The 18,187-nt window shown below is 52.2% G+C and overlaps 1 protein-coding gene across 4 annotated transcripts in view; it reads left to right on the top strand.

Annotated features, from left to right (window-relative positions):
• LOC144941962 (guanine nucleotide-binding protein G(s) subunit alpha-like) overlaps positions 1-18,187 on the top strand; it is an 88,914-nt gene that overhangs the window by 55,667 nt on the left and 15,060 nt on the right. The window lies entirely within an intron of this gene.

Genomic DNA, 18,187 nt, shown 5'->3' with positions numbered 1-18,187 from the left:
CGTGGTGTGGCTCGTGCCAGCGTCTCTTGAGTCACATGAGGCCGTTAGCTGGGTCGTGCGGTACGGACCGCGCGGTTCGTGCTCGTGTCTCGAGTCACGCGTGGACGTTAGCTGACTCGTGCGGTACAACCTCATCCGGACGTCCACCTCGACAGACTGAGCGATGAGCATCGTCTTGTGCGCCGCAAGCTCTCGCCGGATATCGTCGTCGCGCACTATCTGTGAGAGATGGAGATGGCGTGGCGGGGAGGCTCCGTTGATAGGTGTGGCTCGGTAGTCGAGTGAGCGGCTCGCAATCTGAAGGTTGTAAATAAAAATTCTTCTTGGGGGTTTGACTAGGTCCATCATCCCTCCACGGTCAGTAAAACGAGTACCCGTTTTGTGGCGAAGTCAACAGTGGCTATCGTACGGAGAGGAATGTGCAATATCCGGTGCTTGTTTCGGCCTCTAAATCGGGAGATGCGCGATCTTCGGAGTAAATCGCTCTGACTTTGTGAGTTGCCGATGCTTCGCGACAATCCATCGACTCGCAGGGAAGGGGGAGGGGGCGTGTGGGGTACGGAGACGGATCGTTAAATTCCCACGGAGTAGATGGTGCGTCGGTCGCAGCGTTTGTTCGTCGATGATCGATTCCGAACGTCATTGAATCGATAACTGAATCCAGTTCGAGTTTGGTAACCGATCGGCGGGCGCGTTCCATTCCACCGAACACAAAGACGCACGGGGGGGGGGGGGGTCGCCACTCGCTCTTCATCGTTAGATTTTACTCGATGTATGGCTCATCGAGTCTCGGATAATCTTTCGTGCGTCTAATTTTTCCATAACGCCACAGCCCCCTCCCCACGCACCGCCCCTTGTCCCCCCCCCCGCCCCCCATGGATTAACGACCCGAGGCGGCTGTGTGTGTACGACCATCTCGCCGCGGTTGTTTTACGCCGCTCTGGATCGGACCATGGTTGGGCTTGAAAACTAATTCCAGCTCGCGCGTTCTTGGACAGCCGAGGTAGCGTCGGCGTGAGCAGTTTTTCACTCGCAGCGCCCGCCGCGTGTGTATATACATATTTCAGAAAATATATATAAACATTCCTTACGAGAATAGCTCCGGCTCGTAAAACCGCGCCAGACTGGCGGATACATTAACACTCGCGCGCGCGGGCGTGTGTTTGTGTGTTTGTGTGTTTGCGATTGTCAAAAAATTCGATGACAGCCGTCGCGTCGCCGGCGAGCCGCAGCTGTGCTTGGGTGCAAACAAGGAGGCGGTTTACGATGGACACACGCGGCGTGCGCACGCGGTGCTGTCCCCCCCCCCCCCCATGCACGGTGGACACCAAAAGACGACAAAGGTCCCCCCCCCCCCCCCCGTACAACCTTCACAGTCTTACGGGGCAAGCGGCTGTTCGCTAACACCCACGACTGCCGGCACGGCACACGACGACGGGGCGAGTGGCCAGCACCGCGCCCGTTCGCCTGTAAACTCACGCGCGCAGCAGATACTCTGTGCACGCACAAACGTGTAGATAAAGATCCCCCAGATAGCGATAAGTAAACCGTTGGGGCAAGCGTGCACGGTACTAACCAGGGCACCGGCCCACTCCCCGTGTCACACCGAGGAGAAATAGGACGTTAAAACGTTGTTCATCCCACAGCCCCTCAAGCTCCAATTTATCGTGATTCATTCGAGCTCATGTTTGCTTTGCAGCGCCACACCTGCGATTGAGCAATCTGGAGTATGGGGGTTGGTGAATCACGCGAACACGGGAGCACACAGGAGCCTATCGTGCGCGCATGATACACACCTCCGCAAAGGCAGCCACCTTGGAGGAGACGGTACGGAAAAAGGTCTTCTGACAAGCCGTCAGCTACGTGTGTAATTTAAGTGGCTCTGTCTTTAAATATATGTTAATTACCCCGCCTGGTATGCAGGAGTTCGTGGGTTCGATCCTGACACTGACGCCTGCTGCTGTATATTTGGTCGCTGGGATTTTTCTCTGGGTCCTCCGGTTTTTACCTCCACATTTAGAATCAACATCGTCACGCGTTTTAGGCAAGTATTTGGCTGCTATAAATTTCCACCTGATAAGCCACTTTGCTGAGCTATCAATTCTGATAGCCTAGGTCGCTTCTGAAAAAGAGCCGTATAGCTTAGCGGGCCTTACATGGTAAAATAATACAAGTCTTTAGTTTAATATATACGAGTGTTCTTAGTTCTTTCGGTAAAGTCACGTCGAAGGGAAATAATAAAAATAAAACATAATAAAATACAATTCTCACGACGTTTCGGCCACAACGCAAGCAGCCATCCTCAGGTAAAGAACAGGGCTGTGCGTTGTTGTCGAAACGTCGTGAGAATTGTATTTTATTATGTTTTATTTTTATTATTTTATTATTTCCCTTCTACGTGACTTTACCGAAAGAACCAAGAAGATGATTCCCTGCAGTCACGAAAGCTTTAAATCGAAATATATACGTGTGGTTTCTCCACACATCCCATGCATTACTCTCCAGGTTGCAGTCGATTGGTTGGAGTGTCCTGAGCTCGAATCGTCCCAAATGTGCCCGGCCTCTCACAGATCCCGGAAAGCTAAGCAAGTGACGAGCCCGGTGATGAGTGCTCGCATGGGTGACCGTTCGGGCTTGCCAGCTGTTGTAGGCGGGTGGGTGGGGAGAGATGCTGGGGGGGTGGGGGGGCAGCGAGGTTGTGGGCTAGGAGTTGGCTGGTACCGAGTGTCTCCCTCTCGTATGCGTGGTGGATTTTCTCTCCAGTTTCCTGCCCCACCGCCACATGAAGCCTAACTCTCACAACGCATGGAATTTCATATCTACGGGACCTTTTTGGCAAAATGATGGAAAAATACGAATAGGTTTTACCCTTTCTGGCAATAAAACGGGAGGTATTAAGATGTCCAAACGCCAAATAGAAACCTTTTTCGCGAGGCATCAGGTCTGCATTAACCACACGCCGTGCTTGTGGCAAAACATGCAAACAAACATGCTCTGATGTTACACGCATTGTCCTTGAAACGGATTGGCCTGCACCAGAGAAGGACAGAATGTCGTGGCCAGACATCTCCAGCGCCCCCCATGAAAAACAGACTCGTTGAGGCTTTTTCTGGTTAAGGGAATTTGCTATCCAAGGAAACGAGTAACTTTCATCTTGTAGGTATGTTCCTGCGCTGCCTGCCATGGGATTTTTGAAAGCTTTGCTGATGGGGGAGAAAAAACACGAATGTGTCTGAACGTGAATGTGTCTTCATACGAATGTGTCTCAATTCGAACGTGCCTGAACATGAATGCGAATGACTTAAAGTAGACCAGATATACGCTCTTGGGTAATTGCGTAATGCACCCTCATGCTTTGACACCACGTGACTGCCGTACGAGGTATTTTCAGGGTGTAAAAATCAAACAATGCTCGCTTTGAAGTCGTGAGTGATTTTTCCATAAATACATTGCACGGTCTCTTTACAGCTTACTCATGGGTGGGGGAAGGGGGGTTTACGTTCAACTCGGGCCTTACATTTTAACCGTGGCCTAGCTTTGAAGTGTCCCATGAAGGAACAAAAAAACCCCGTGGTCTCTCAACGAAGAGCAAAGACGGCAGGATGGAAGGAGCTACGCGGATGGAAGGAGCGTGCTCGAGAAAGTTTCTCAAGCTTCAACGTTTGGAAATGTTTTAACCGCAAGAGGCATTAAAAACGACGCTCGGTAGTTGAGTGGTACACGCGATTTAACCCCCCCCCTGCTCCCATTCGGACCCCCGAGGGTCACATGACCCGCTCCTTCGCTGCTTGTACACGCGTCCAGTTGTGTCTTCTGTAATTCCAAACTCACGCCGCACGGCAACATTTGTTGCGTGTACTATTAATACTACGCGGAACATTTCAATGTAGTCCCTAATTTATGAGTGAAACATGCAGGAAAGTCGGCTTAAGCGGAGGACTGTGATACCGCCACCATCATCGCCATCGCCAAAGCTATCCCGAAAGAACAACTTTTAAAAGCATTTATCATCATCGTACAAGTGACATCACAGCGGTTGTGACCATTGTGCCATGATCGCTCCCTAGAATCCAACTTTAGTGCCTACTTTTGTCATGACGCGAGCGTCAAGTTTGCGTCGGTCATCACCCGGGTCACGTTCTTCTTGTGTCTCGCTACAAGTTGAGTCGTTTTGCTTCAACGGGGTTGCACCCGTAACTTGGCGTTCGAAAGTTAGCTTGCCGATTGTGCCGAAGGAGAACGTTTTCAATCGGTGCGCGTGACCTTCCCCGTGGACGTATCGATCACGAGCAGAGGACACCGACTAGCGGATGGGCGGATCGAAAAACGACAAGTTTGCCCGTAGAACCACGGTGGAATCGGGCACACGTGCCGCAATAACGCCGAGAAACGGAATGAAGGATCGTGTGGGCCGAATGCGAGTTCGAGACGTCTCATCGTAACGGTTGACGAGGAGCGTAAGTGGGCCTTGGCAGGACACGGCAGGGGCTAGAAGGGGGGGGTCGTGGCTTGCGGGTGAGACCGGTCGTGGCATGGCACCCAAGAGAGAGGGAAACACTCCGGGGATTCAATTTGAACTCATAGACTTTATTTATTTTCATTTTTAGCGACTTGCTTACCTGCCCTATACTTTGCACTCTTCCGATCGTTTGTTTTCGTATTGATTTGTTGTCGTAAACTTTATGCCCGGCCCCGACTGGACACCTGTGACAAAGAGCTTTACAGCTCATCGGATTTCTCCTGAAGTCTAAGTAAAGATTCTGATTCTGTTCAACCCCCACCGCGCGCAGGTGGAGCGAATACATCGGCTCCAGTAACCGAGCGACAAATGGATTGTACGATGGTGCAGCTTGCGAATGACGGTGTCCACTCCGCTGTTTGCCCGCTTTGCCGTGTGTCGTCTCCGCCGTGTGTCTCCTCCGCCGTGTGCCTCCTCCGCCGTGTGTCTCCTCCGCCGTGTGCCCGCTCTGCCGTGTTTCTCCTCCGCCGTGTGTCGTCTCCGCCGTGTGTCTCCTCCGCCGTGTGTCCGCTCTACTGTTTTTCCCGAGCTGCCAGCACCCCCCCCGCACCCCCCCCTATAATTAGGGAATTCTTGTGTAAACATTTTGTTAAAATCATGCGGCTATTTTTGGGCCTTGCAAGGCGAGATGGATCGGGAGTTGATTTCACATTTTCTGGCTCGCGGCCAAAGCTCTTTAAAGTTTTTTTTCTTTCTTCCTTAAATTGGGCCCTGCGAACTAATTTGACATGAGAGCGCGTAGGGTCTCGCCACTCTATTCCATCCCCACTGATAACAAGACGATGAAAGTCGGCTCCAGCAGATGACGTCACGCTGAAGGAATATTAACCCAAATCAAGAATGCCCTCATGTAAGATGTTCACAACATCACTCTAGCATGGAGTACTGGAAATCACTGAAAAAAATATCTATAGAGACACGAATATACACAGGTTTTTTGTTGTTTAAGAACACCGTCGCTGAACACAGTCCCTTGAAACGCCGAGCACGCCAGCAACAATCGGCACTAATTTGGGCTGTAGAACAGTGGTTCTTCTTAACCTGGGGTGCACCACGCACCCCCTGGGAGTGCGAGACGCCCTTTCTGGCGGTGCGAGACATGGATAGATATTTGTTTAGAAGGTTAAATCATCGAGACACAAATTAATCACGAGGCACGTAAGTTATACAACTCCCTTTGTTTCACCAAACCCTGCGTACTTATTTAGATTGGACATTTGTTTTACGATTGACAACCAAAAGGGGGGAGGGTGCGATCAGGAAAGGTTCAGAACCACTGCTGTGGAAGATCATTGAGCCCGTATGTTCCCTGCATTGAGCAAGGTTCACCAGAACAATTGGAGAAGTTTGCAGCAGCAAAGCTCGTGAAGGGTGAGGGGTGTGGATTGACCTGCTCCTGCTGTACAGTGGCAGAACTCTGTGTGTGTATCAGAGGTGTGGACTCGAGTCATGTGACTTGGACTCGAGTCAGACTCGAGTCATGAATTTGATGACTTGCGACTCGACTTGGACTTGCATAACAATGACTTTGTCCCACCTATGAGATGTGGACTCGAGTCATGTGACTTGGACTCGAGTCAGACTCGAGTCATGAATTTGATGACTTGCGACTCGACTTGGACTTGCATAACAATGACTTTGTCCCACCTATGAGATGTGGACTCGAGTCATGTGACTTGGACTCGAGTCAGACTCGAGTCATGAATTTGATGACTTGCGACTCGACTTGGACTTGCATAACAATGACTTTGTCCCACCTATGAGATGTGGACTCGAGTCATGTGACTTGGACTCGAGTCAGACTCGAGTCATGAATTTGATGACTTGCGACTCGACTTGGACTTGCATAACAATGACTTTGTCCCACCTATGAGATGTGGACTCTAGTCATGTGACTTGGACTCGAGTCAGACTCGAGTCATGAATTTGATGACTTGCGACTCGACTTGGACTTGCATAACAATGACTTTGTCCCACCTATGAGATGTGGACTCGAGTCATGTGACTTGGACTCGAGTCAGACTCGAGTCATGAATTTGATGACTTGCGACTCGACTTGGACTTGCATAACAATGACTTTGTCCCACCTCTGGTGTGTATACAATAGCTGCTCATTGTGGTTCACCCAAACCCGAGTACATGAAACAAAGAAAAACATTCTTTCAGCTTTAAACAATCTTGATTAAGTACATTTGCACACAGGATTAACCGGTTGTGAGTGTTTGTGGATTAGTGTCATTTTAATTCCGAAATGCACTTTGATGCTCGAAATAGAAGCATTTAACACGTAGCAGGCTTTAGCCACCAATATCCATAATAGAGGCTTTTGGGTTAGATGGCTTAAATATAAATGTGTCGTTAAACCACCCGACACAGCCAATTAGGAAGGTTTGTTACGTAATCAAAACATGCCAATTCGTTACTTCTTCCTAGTACAGCACACCCTGGTATGTTGCAGAGTAAATGTTGTGGGTCTACTCTGAACTAGTAACGAATTGGCATGTTTTGTTCACGTGACAAACCTGACGAATTGGCTGTGTCGGGTAGTGGCGGGTTTAACGGCACATTTATATTGACGCGATCTAACCCAACAAACCTCTATTATCGAAATAGAACCGATTGTAAAATGCTTTCGCGCATGCCGAGGCCGGGAACAAACGCGAATCGGAGAGCCACGTCGCATTTCGCGCGGCCAGAAGAGCAGATTTGCGCTCGGACAAGAGAGCGAGAGAGCACGAGACGGCACCACGGCGGCTCGAGGGGAGTGGTGGTGGCCGATGGGCGAGAGGGACTGGTCACTGGTTACGCGGAATGTCAGCCAAGGTGGCGACGGCGCCCCCCCCCCTCCCCAAAGTAAGGACAACCGCCGCATTGGTGAGCGGCGACCTGGGGCCCACGGCGTGGTGGGAGTAAGGCGGATTGTTGACACACCATCGGGACTGGGGAGACGACGTCGTGTTGCGGTGGTAGCCTTCGTCTAGCAGTGGATAGACCGTGACCGATCGTGACGGTGATGAAATGCGCTCGATGTTAGCACAGGACTCCACCGTGCCGGACAGCGACGATTTGTGGAGGCCTTCATCTCTCAGCGGATAGATCATTGCTCCTGACGGCGGCGGTGGTGGTGGTGAAGATAGGTCGTAGAAAGCGCGCTACGATCTCGGTGACCCCCAAGTTCAGTGGAGGGTCGACTTTTGAGAACGCCCACCCGCTCGCGCATTCGTCCGCTACCTCTTGCGCGTCGTCATCGTTCGACCGGCGGACCGCGCTTGCGTGCCAACGGGGTCGGAGTTGATCCCCGTTGTGTCTGCGTGTGGTGCCGTGCCATGCGGTGCCGTGCGCTGCCGTGCGGTGCCATGCGCTGCCGTGCTATGCGGTGCGGTGCCATGCGGTGGGGTGCCGCCGGTGCTGCGGCGTCTCGCCGATCGGCGATGCGCGCGGTGCACCCTCGGCAGGCCCCGTCTCGCGCACAGCTGGGAGGAGTGTACACAGCGTGCGGTGACAGAGCTGGAATGTGCGGCTTCCTCCCTGGGCTATTAATAGAAGCTGCTCCGCCGGTTTTAGCCGAGCAAGCGAGAGGGAGGAGGAGGGGGGGGAGGGCATTCGGTGGAGGCTTTTCTATTCTCTCTCTCGGCTGCCTCTTGTTTGCTCGCTCTCTCTCGTTCGCTCACTCGCCGTTTATATATTTTTTATTCCACCACCAACTTCAATGCAGCGTCAACGCCGCTCCCCGCTTTACTGCCGATTGTGGAGCGATGCTGTCCACGCGTGTTGTTATGTTGGCTGTGCGAGGAGCGGTGGCGCAGCGGTGGTGGTGGCCGCTGCGCTGCCAATTCGCCCGAGTGGTTGAGAGCGGTGGCGCAGTGGTCATCTCACATGGCCATCGTGTGAACACGGCCCACCCGAGTTCGAATCCTGGCCACGGCTAACCCGTGTTCACCCCGACACTGGTCCTGTAAAACCCCTTGCTTTTCTCACAGCAGTAAATGAACACCTGGGGTGTTGTGTAAATATCGGCAGTGAGGGGGGGGGGGACATGGGCAGCTGGGGTTGCTAACCTAATAGATGCTCGCAAACATCACTTGCCCCATCGGTCTTTGCGTGGCTACATGGGGGATCTCGGTCATCAAACAACCTTTACAACTCGCGCGGCTTTGAGAGACCTTTATTCAGCAGTGTATTGACAAAGGGGTGTACATTATATTTTTACGCAATGTGGCTCAGAACGACACTTGGGGATAAAAATAGAGCAGGAAAAAAAATCAAATTAAACCAAACAACGACGGAGAAGACAGCCGCGGACGCGTACAGTACGTCAGCGAGTGTTGTGCTGTAACCGGGCGTCGTTCCTCGGCAACTGTTGCTGCGCTGGGGCGTGATCCCTGTCGGTCTGACGCGACGTTTTGCGCGTCGGCCGACGACTCTGCAACTCTGCGTCGTCGGCCAACGCGCCGGGGTCGAGATGATGCGGGGGGGTGGGGGGGCACGGCCGTGACACGTCGACGGGCGCGCCAGCGACGCCGATTCTAATGGCTCGTGCGTGACCGGAGCCGGTCCCACGATGGGTAACGGCCAACCGGGGCGACTGCCCCGGGCCCGGCGCTTTGGGGGATCCCCCGTGACTTCAACGTCACGGCGTCTGATATGTAAGACTTCCGTTTTAGTTTGAAGGCATTGAGGCGGGGAGGGGGGGCAGCACTTGACCAAGCGGTGCTCGCGGCCGTAGCGAGAGGCATACTGGATGCGGTGTGCCGGGTACAGAAATACTCTGCGGGTTCACTGTACCCCGACAGAACCGGCTGGAAATCAATCCCCCTGTCATCGTCGGAGGTGATGACCTTGAGCCTGGACTTGAGCAGGGGGCACGGAGTCAACAGCACGGATGGCTCGGGGGGGACGGGAGTTGCAGACCGTGGGGCAAGCAGAGGGGAGCGAGTGAGTGCTGCGGTGGCATTGATGATTATTTTGAGCTGTACTTTGGTGCGTGCACCGTGCACCGCACGACCTCTGCACGAACTGGAGGAGCCGGTAAAATTGCCGCAATGTATAGAAAAAACCTGTGATTCTTGAGTCAAATTGCAACCCCCAAAATGTGCAGCATTGGAGGGGGGGGGGGTGATGGTGGGGGAATCGGTGGGAGGGAGGACACGAATTGTTACAGCCTTCATGGCCATGGTCAAGAGTGGAAGTAACCCCCTCCCCCTCCCCCACCAACACGGAACTCTGGCAGGGAAAAAAATGCAACTCCCAGTGCTGCCTTCCGTTGTAGCAAAACTCAACTCGTGATTCCCTCAGTAGATGGGCAGGGAAAGGGGCCTCCCTGCCCGCGCCCACCCCACACCCCCCACCCCCCGTGCCCACCCCACACCCCCCACCCCCCGTGTCCCTCGTGTCCCCCGTGTGTTCCCCACTGCGGTGCAGCTCAGGATGTAGGACTCCGCACCAAAACAGCGCGGGCAGAAAACACACGCGAGACTTCTCGTGGCCGAGTGCCGACTCCTCTTGGTCCGTGGCTCTCGCAAACCCCACTGTCAGTAGCGAGTGGTCGAGTTTCACCTGGGTGCGTTGCCTACGCGTGTTAACTACATTTAGAAGGGAAACAATACAGAAATTCAAGCCTTTTGTAAATCCGCTACTGGACGACGAAGGCCCTCCCAAACACAAGTCGTGGGGTTTGTTTGAGCAGACTTCACCTTCATGGATTAGTATCGATTCTTAAACTCGCGATTCGATCTTGCGTGTGATTCGTCAACGGATGCGTCGTTCATGTGGAGGCGGGGGGGGGAGTGTGTTTGTTTGACCATTGCGACGATACTGAGAATGGCGTGAACACTACTTTCGAATAGGTGGCCGTCAGTTTGCGACGATTCATCGATTCCGCCAGGGGAGTGAATCGTTACATCTCTAGATCAACGCGCGTGCTCGAGTCAATCAAGTGGACGTCATCGTGGTGACACATCGTGACGACATGACCGCTTGGGCATAATGGCCTTAAGACAGAAACTCCATTCCGAAATCTCAAAGAGCAATCTGCTCCATGTGTCAGCGAGAGAACAGCCCACGGAATGCGTGTATATATTCACATACTGTCTGCCAAGAGATGGCTGCGTGGCAGTAAAACTGATTTTGTATTCTTTGCAGAGCTGTCATTTAACCGAAACAAAATTTAAGCGCAAAACCAAATGTTTGTATGGTCGTTATTGTTGTTTTTATGGTTCGCTCATCTCTGTGGAACACCAGTGTCCCAGCCATCCATCGCTCAAATCCAGACTCAGGGCTTTTTATCTACAATATAAACATGCCAACTGTTTCTGTATAGCATCTAGAGATGCCTCATTTATATGGCTACATAATCCACCCTCCTGCCTCCCCTCCCCACCTCTCACCAACTCCCCCCTCCGTTGAAGTATTTAACGAATATTGAATCTAATTCCCCAGACGAGGATTGTTACACCCAATTCTTACACCCCCATTCGAGTTGTAACATCAGAGCGTGGGGTATCTGCTAACTAGGGTTTGTGTTGTTTTCTTCATCTTTTGTCTGATGCACCCCTCCCCTGCCACCCCCACTCCCTGCCCCCCACCGGCTTGCCTGGCATTGGCGGTGGGACTGGCATTGGCGGTGGGACGTCACAGGCCCTTACAGGAAACGCCCGGACGTCAAGCCCAACATACTGGGAAATACAAAAAAAACCTGCTACATTTCCATTTGCTGTAATTGGAATCTGAAGCAAAAATCTAATCGCGCTGTTTCGTAGCAAACGGCGACGGGCTCGCGCGTTGAAAAATTTCGCTCGACTTGACGCGGTGACAAACCGGCTCAACCCGAACCGAAAGTGCGCTCCTCACGTTCATTTCGAAAACCTACGTCCAAAATAGCGACAAGAGGTGGGCACACGTGTGAGCGTGCGACGAGCAGAGCGCATGGTCCGCTGACACGCTCGAGGGTTCGCGGGTCGTGACCCCGCGCTTGCCCCTAGAAACACCGATTGCGTCGGTCTACCACGTGGCCCCGCGAGTGGGTGACCTCGTGCTCTCTCGCTGTGGGGAGCGGTGGTGCAGCGGTTTAGCGCGCGGCGCTACGAGCCCCGCGACCCGGCTCACGGCCAACACCAGTGACGATTATCTGAACCGGTTCTGGCCCTCTTCCCCTAGGTTGACTCGGCCTCAAATGAGTACCCGGTGCGGTGTGTAATCATCGTCACTGGGGAGACGAAGGCAGACGGGCGTGGTGCTGGCCACCCACTTTCTCGTGTACCGTGCCGGCCTTAATAGGTGCTCGCTAACAACACTTGCCCCAACAGTCTGTTAAGGCTGCACGGGGGATCTTTGTCTCGCTGTTTTTGGCTTGGAGAGCTTTCACGGACGGCAGTTTAGTGGCTGCGTTTGAATTTAAGCCGGTGGATAAGTTGGAGTTGGGGGGCGGGGGGTAGACCCTGTTGCCCTCCCACCACCACAAGTGGGCCATCCACCAGCGTTGGTTTATATTCTTAAAGAATCCCTTGATGGAGTTGTCTCAGTATAGATTTATAAAGTTAGCCACAACCGCTTCTCATGATTTGTAAAAAGTCAAAAAAAGCAAAAATTTTAAAATTACTTGAGGTGGGTCGGGCAGTTGGGAAGTCGCAGCACTGAGTTTTCCCGAGTGAGAATCTTGAGTTTGAGTTGTCTGTGATGTGTTATGAGTTGATAGATCTCGGCACGTCCACCAATGGGACAGGACAGTTCACACACTGCTCTCAAACGGAGCCAGCAGATGACCACAACGCAGTCAATAATAGCTGCACAAATAAAAAAATTGTACTTTCACGTTATTTTAAAATTCCAATTCTGAGAATGTAATATCGTTGGTTTGCCACGTGATGAATCATTCTGTGTAGCAGGGTGCGTGGACAAGTCTAGCGCCCCCTAGTGTAAGGATACAAATTTCGCTTTAAGGACTCTCAGATGTAGTTTTATCATATCTACTTTTGCAGGTAGTTCTGTGGTGCATATTTACTGTGACAGTTCCAAATTCATAATTTTTGTCTCGTGCATCTTTCACACCATCCACAATACTGGCTATGGCTGTGACTGCTTCCCAGCTGTGTGTGTGTATTCTACCTTCAGTGTGGGGAGCGGTAGTGTAGCGGCTAGCGTGCTGCGCTACGAACCTGGCGATCCGGGTTCGATTCCCGCTCACGGCCAATACCAGTGACGATTATCTGAACCGGTCCAGAGCCTCCCCTAGGTCGATTCAGCCTCAAATGATTATCTGGTGCGGTGTGTAAACATCGTCACTAGGGTGTTGGCCACCCACCCCCCTCGTGTGCCGTTCCGGCCTTCATAGGTGCTCGCGAACAGCACTTGCCCCAACAGTCTGTTAAGGCTACACTGGGGATATTTGTCTGTTTTTTTTATCTCCAGCGTGCCAAATGACCTGGAACAATATTCTGTGAGAATTTAAAACGGCGAACGTTGTCAACGCAAGAGCCTTCATCTCGGCTCACCAATGTGTTTTTGGAACGTGTGGCATGTGCTTTCGAGCGCGTTTGACGTTTCCCTCACGTGCTGGGGGGGAGGGGGGGGGACTGAATATTCAGGAAATGAACGTACAACTGAAGAGGTTCCACAGGACGTGGAGCGAAACCCCTAGCGTGCTGAGCACACAAGCATGTCCAGGAAAGCGCACATCTGACTACTAGGATTTAGCTCTGTAGCTCTTTTACAGAAGCGACGTGGCTATCACAAACAATAGCTCAATGAAGTGGCTTATCGTCACTTGGAAATTTAAAGCGGCCAAATACTCTTACACGCACGTTGATTTCTAAACGTGGAGGAAAATATCCACGCGACCACGGAAAGAGAGACACGAAAACTCCAAATATACAGCGGGCGTCATGGGTCGGGATCGAACCCACGTCCTCCTGTATACCAGGCGAGGTAGTGAGCGTCTCATCACCGTGGCATCGTGGCGCTATGCAGAATAAGCGAGAAACTCTACTCGGTAATAACTTTTAAACTCTTTCCCAAAATGCTCTGGGGGAAAAACAATGTTTCTTAAGTGGGGCGGTCTGAGTAATCCATTGGCCCAGAATAAATATTTGACTTGTTGGTACCACCTGAGATGATACAACTTGAGTTGTATCAACACCGTTAATTCGGCAATAAAAGCGAATCATTCATTTTTAATAAGTTTAAACCATGTTGATTGACCCTATACAGGAAACTTCAGTGATTTGTTGTTTAAATGAGCAATGATGTGCACTCGTGTTTACATCCCTGAGCCAGCAGTGAACATTCCACTTTCCTACGATGGGGACACGTATCTCTAGAACAACCACTGTTGACTTCCCCCACAAAGTGGTACTCCTTTTATCAACCCACCCCCCTGGATGAATGATGGGGTGAGTCAACCCCCAACCAAAATTTTGATCTAGCAACATTTCGGATAGATCACACGCCACTGTGGCCGCTCCATGAACAGAAACTGGCATCGCAGAATATTCCTCCCCTCCCGCCCGTGTGTGCGATTCCGTCGAATACTGCTCTGGCCTCATCGGCCCTACGGCCACGGAACCTGGGTTCTCCGACACCCGGGCAAACAGTCATTTCGGACCGAACAGGGCAACCCACGAGGCAGGAGGGAGGAGGCGGAGAAGAAAGGCTTAGCTCATGTTTTTATTTTTTTCAAAACTCCGTCTGTCGGTCCGTCGTAACGAGCCGGCGCTGAATACGCGCGCCTGTGCTCCCGCAGAGGCGGCGCTGCCTGCTGCTGCTGCCGCCGCCACGTACAGAGCGCCGCCTGTCTGGTAGTAATTAAGGGGCTTTTACCATCGAGTGGGAGAGCTGAGACTGGATGGGACCGGATTTGGCTTTTGGCGAGGGTAGCAGCGTCCACCCCCCCCCTATCGCTTTTGCAGGTTGCTATTTTTAGCTAATTTCAGTGGATGTTGTCCCACTATACTCTTCCCCCACCCCATTCTCTTCTCCTCCCGCTGGCCGGCCCCCACTCCCGCCGCCGTCCAAACCCCGACCCCTCCCCATGGACTGCCCGCCCATCAGACCATCGCATCCCCTGTGGCTCCCCCCCTCCATCCCTCGTCCTCTCCCAGTAAAAACCTTGAGCGTACGCCGGGGGTGTTTTTTTTTGTTTCATGCGCTTCTGCGGGGGCCGTTAGATCCCTAGCACCGGCTCCGGTCAACTTCGCGGTCGGCCGAGAAGAAGGACCCACGCGGCCCGGCAGCGGGGGGAATGCGACGGCTGGCAATGGCCGTGTTCGGTTTTCGCGCTGCGTCTGAATTGCAAACTGCGTCTCAAGATGCATTCCTCAAGTGTCATGTTAAAGTCACTTACGGCCGCGTATAAATGTCTCTGTAGCCGAGAGACGAGGAGAGACGCAGTGAAACTCCGAGTAGGTGTGTGTGTGTGGTTTTGTGTGGGCTTGCTTGCTCAACGTTGTTGCATGGTAATATACCGAAAACAGATTATTTTCATCTTGGCCGGCCGACCAATCAGATTGGATTGAGGCCACACACACTGCCTGTGTGTGAGCGCGCTAGCGGTGGGCACATCACCCCTCGAGAGATGAGAGGAATTGTCACGATTAAATTTTAAGAATCCGTTCTATCTTTTTGATTTGGTGAACGGTGGTGGTTTGCAGGGGGGTCCACGTGAACCCATTGCGTATAGCAGCTAACATCCTCGTCATCGGCGTCGCAAAAGCTAGAAAGCGCACAAATATGTGCGCGCAGGCACATATTTTACACTTAGAGACGGAGGAACACGCGGAACACAGAACAAATGCAAATTAGAGACATTTAAACTTTTTTTTTACAGGGTAAGGCCCACTGAGCTACATAGCTCTTTTTCAGAAGCGACTTGGCCACAAATGATAGCTCAGCAAAGTGGATTATGTGGACCCGGGGGAAAATCCACGCGACCACGAGGAGACCGAACATGCAAACCTCAAATATACAGCAGGCGTCAGGGTCGGGATGGAACCCACGACCTCCTGTATACCCGGCAAGGTAGTTAACATCTCGCCACCGTGGCGTTATTGCCGTGAATAAAAGTAAGTGGGCTTGGGCAGGACGCATCTCCAAGAAGGAAAGATCCCCAGTGGTCAAGATTGACGGAGTGGTGGCAGCCAAAGAAGGGAACACGCACGAGAGGATGGCGACTGCAGAGACGGAACTGCGACACGGTCGACGCACGCACAGGAATGAGATGGATTGTTGCATTGAGAGACCAATGAAGGATGGCAACAACTTTGGGGAGCCCTTCATCCAGTCGTGGATACATCATAGCTGATGATGATGGTGGTGGTGCTGATGTAGGTTCTCCCACAATGCCGTACGACCTTGGTAACCTAAGTTCAACACTTGACCGCGAAGAGCACCGATGAAAGTTTTTATTTAAATATCTGTAGCTTGGTCCTCTCCGAGGTTGACTCAGCCTAAAATGAGTCATTGACGTATCAACACAAGATAAATATCGGCACTGTTCATGTTGCCAACGACATATTTGTCCTGCGATAGAGGTTTTTTTTTTACAACACTTGCGCCAACAGTTTATATATGATTAAACGGAGAAGCTTTCTCTTTGTGCGCGTGCAAATGCGTACGTCAAATAGTCGTGTAACAACGCATCGAAATCCATAAAAATCTATTAAAATCGATTCCGATGCCGAAGATAGACGCCACGCATCGTGCGTGGGTGAATCGGTTATTCACGATTCACGCAAATCGCATCCGAATTACACACCCGTGTCACATTTAGACTAACGGAGCCAACGCAACGGCGCAGATGAGACGGGACGTACGAGATAGGAATTGAGGTGGTGGGATGGAGATAACAATCGGGAGAAAATTAATAAATTGAATCACGGCTCCCATGAATCGTGGCAATTCATCGAATTTCGGAGTTTGTGGGGAAGGTGGCAGTGAATCATCGCATGCGTGGTGTGATATTTCCGCAGTATGCGTTTTATATATGAAATAATGTGTGTACGTGTGACACAACTTCATGTGCCAGTTCGTGGAACTGTAAAACCTCTGGCTTTGTGGCAGAGGCACAAAACTACCACAAGGACAAGGTCGGCAGTGTTTGTGATATGAACCCATGCGTGAACCTCAATGGCTTGTTATTTGCTCCCATGTCTGTGTGTGTGTGTGCGTGTGTGTCTGCAGTCCGGCAAAAACAACCCCCTACCTCTGCGTGGTGCCGGACGGCAACGCTGTGGTGGGCAGTGCCGTGGGGGGAGGGCCAATTTAGATTGGCCTTTCCCTTCATGGCGTTTGTAACCACGACAGCGGCCAAATGGGGGCTCTGGACGGGTGCGAGGGGCTGGTAACCCCTCCACCTTCAATTAACTACCACTAAACTACGATGTAAACAACTTATTAAGCTTGTGCCGGAGGCCCCGAGGGGACGGGCGTCTATGACGTCTCCTGACCCAAATCCCATTTGGCGGAGCCAGGAGACTGATTCCTTACCCTCAGGGCTCCTCCAGAAACAACAAAAAACCACTACATGTGGCCACGTGGAATGTTCGAACGCTCACTGCGGAGGAGAGGCTGCCGCTCCTTTGTCGGGAGCTGGACTGGTACCGCCTGGATCTCTGTGGTATTCAGGAGGTCCGGTGGACCGGCTCTGGCTCCTGCCACCATGAGGGGTGGACAGTCCACTACTCGGGGGAAGGAGACTGCCAAACAACAGGTAGTGGCTCTTCTTCTGAACAAAAGAATGGAGGGGGCGTGGGAGTGTGGCGGTGAGGTGTGGGAAGCTGTAAGCCCCAGGCAAATATGGGAAGAAGTCAACCCCTGTGAGTGGCTGGCTGAGGTGCCATCTGTTGAGGAAGTACTGAAGGTGATCCAGAGCCTGAGATCCGGAAAGGGATGTCCTCTGGCTTTCACATTATTTAACATCTATTTCGACCACGTAGTTCGTGTGAAGCCTTTGATGACTGTACCGGAGGAATTTACATCTGGTACAGATACAATGGGAGGCTGATCGATGCCTGCATGCGGTCAAGGGATGGCTCCCTATTGCTCATACATGTTATGTATGCCGATGCTCTGGTAATTGACGCTCACTCAGAGGAGGAGTTTTGAGGCGGTGCTGCTGAACCTGGAGCGTGCCACTAAGAGGGTGGGGCCTTACCATCAGCCCCACCAAAACTAAGCACCTGCCTGGGTATTTTGTACCATCGGACATTCTACCCCCACAACTCCCAATTGGTGATGGTGCAGTTGTGGAGAGTTTCCCATACCTGGGTTGACAGCAGAAGTGTCACTCCAAATCAGTCGAGCGGCATTTCCTCGGTTGCATAATGCTGTGTGGCAGCTACCTGGTCTGTCGCTCCGCACGAGGCTGCAGGTCTTCTCGGCCATGATCATTCCCTCCCTTCTCTACGCTTGTGAAACGTGGACCCTGCTAATGCAACATCTTCGCTGGTTAGAAACATTTAGGCTGGCCTGCCTATGATCCATCCTGGGTTTAACCAGGTTGGATTGTGTGAGGAGCTCACAAATCCTTGAAAGATCTGGGCAAAGTCCCATCGGTGAGCTCCTCCGGCAGGCAAGGCTGCGTTGGCTGGGTCATGTAGCCCGCATGCCCAGTCACCGCATGCCTAAACAGCTTTTGTTCGGCCGGATAGAGGGGGCTAAACGGGCGCGGCACGGGCT

This window comes from Lampetra fluviatilis, chromosome 26 (assembly GCF_964198595.1).
Source record: "Lampetra fluviatilis chromosome 26, kcLamFluv1.1, whole genome shotgun sequence".
Classification (NCBI taxonomy): domain Eukaryota; kingdom Metazoa; phylum Chordata; class Hyperoartia; order Petromyzontiformes; family Petromyzontidae; genus Lampetra; species Lampetra fluviatilis.
Note: the sequence above shows the minus strand (reverse complement) of the source record. Positions and strands in the feature narration are given on the sequence as shown.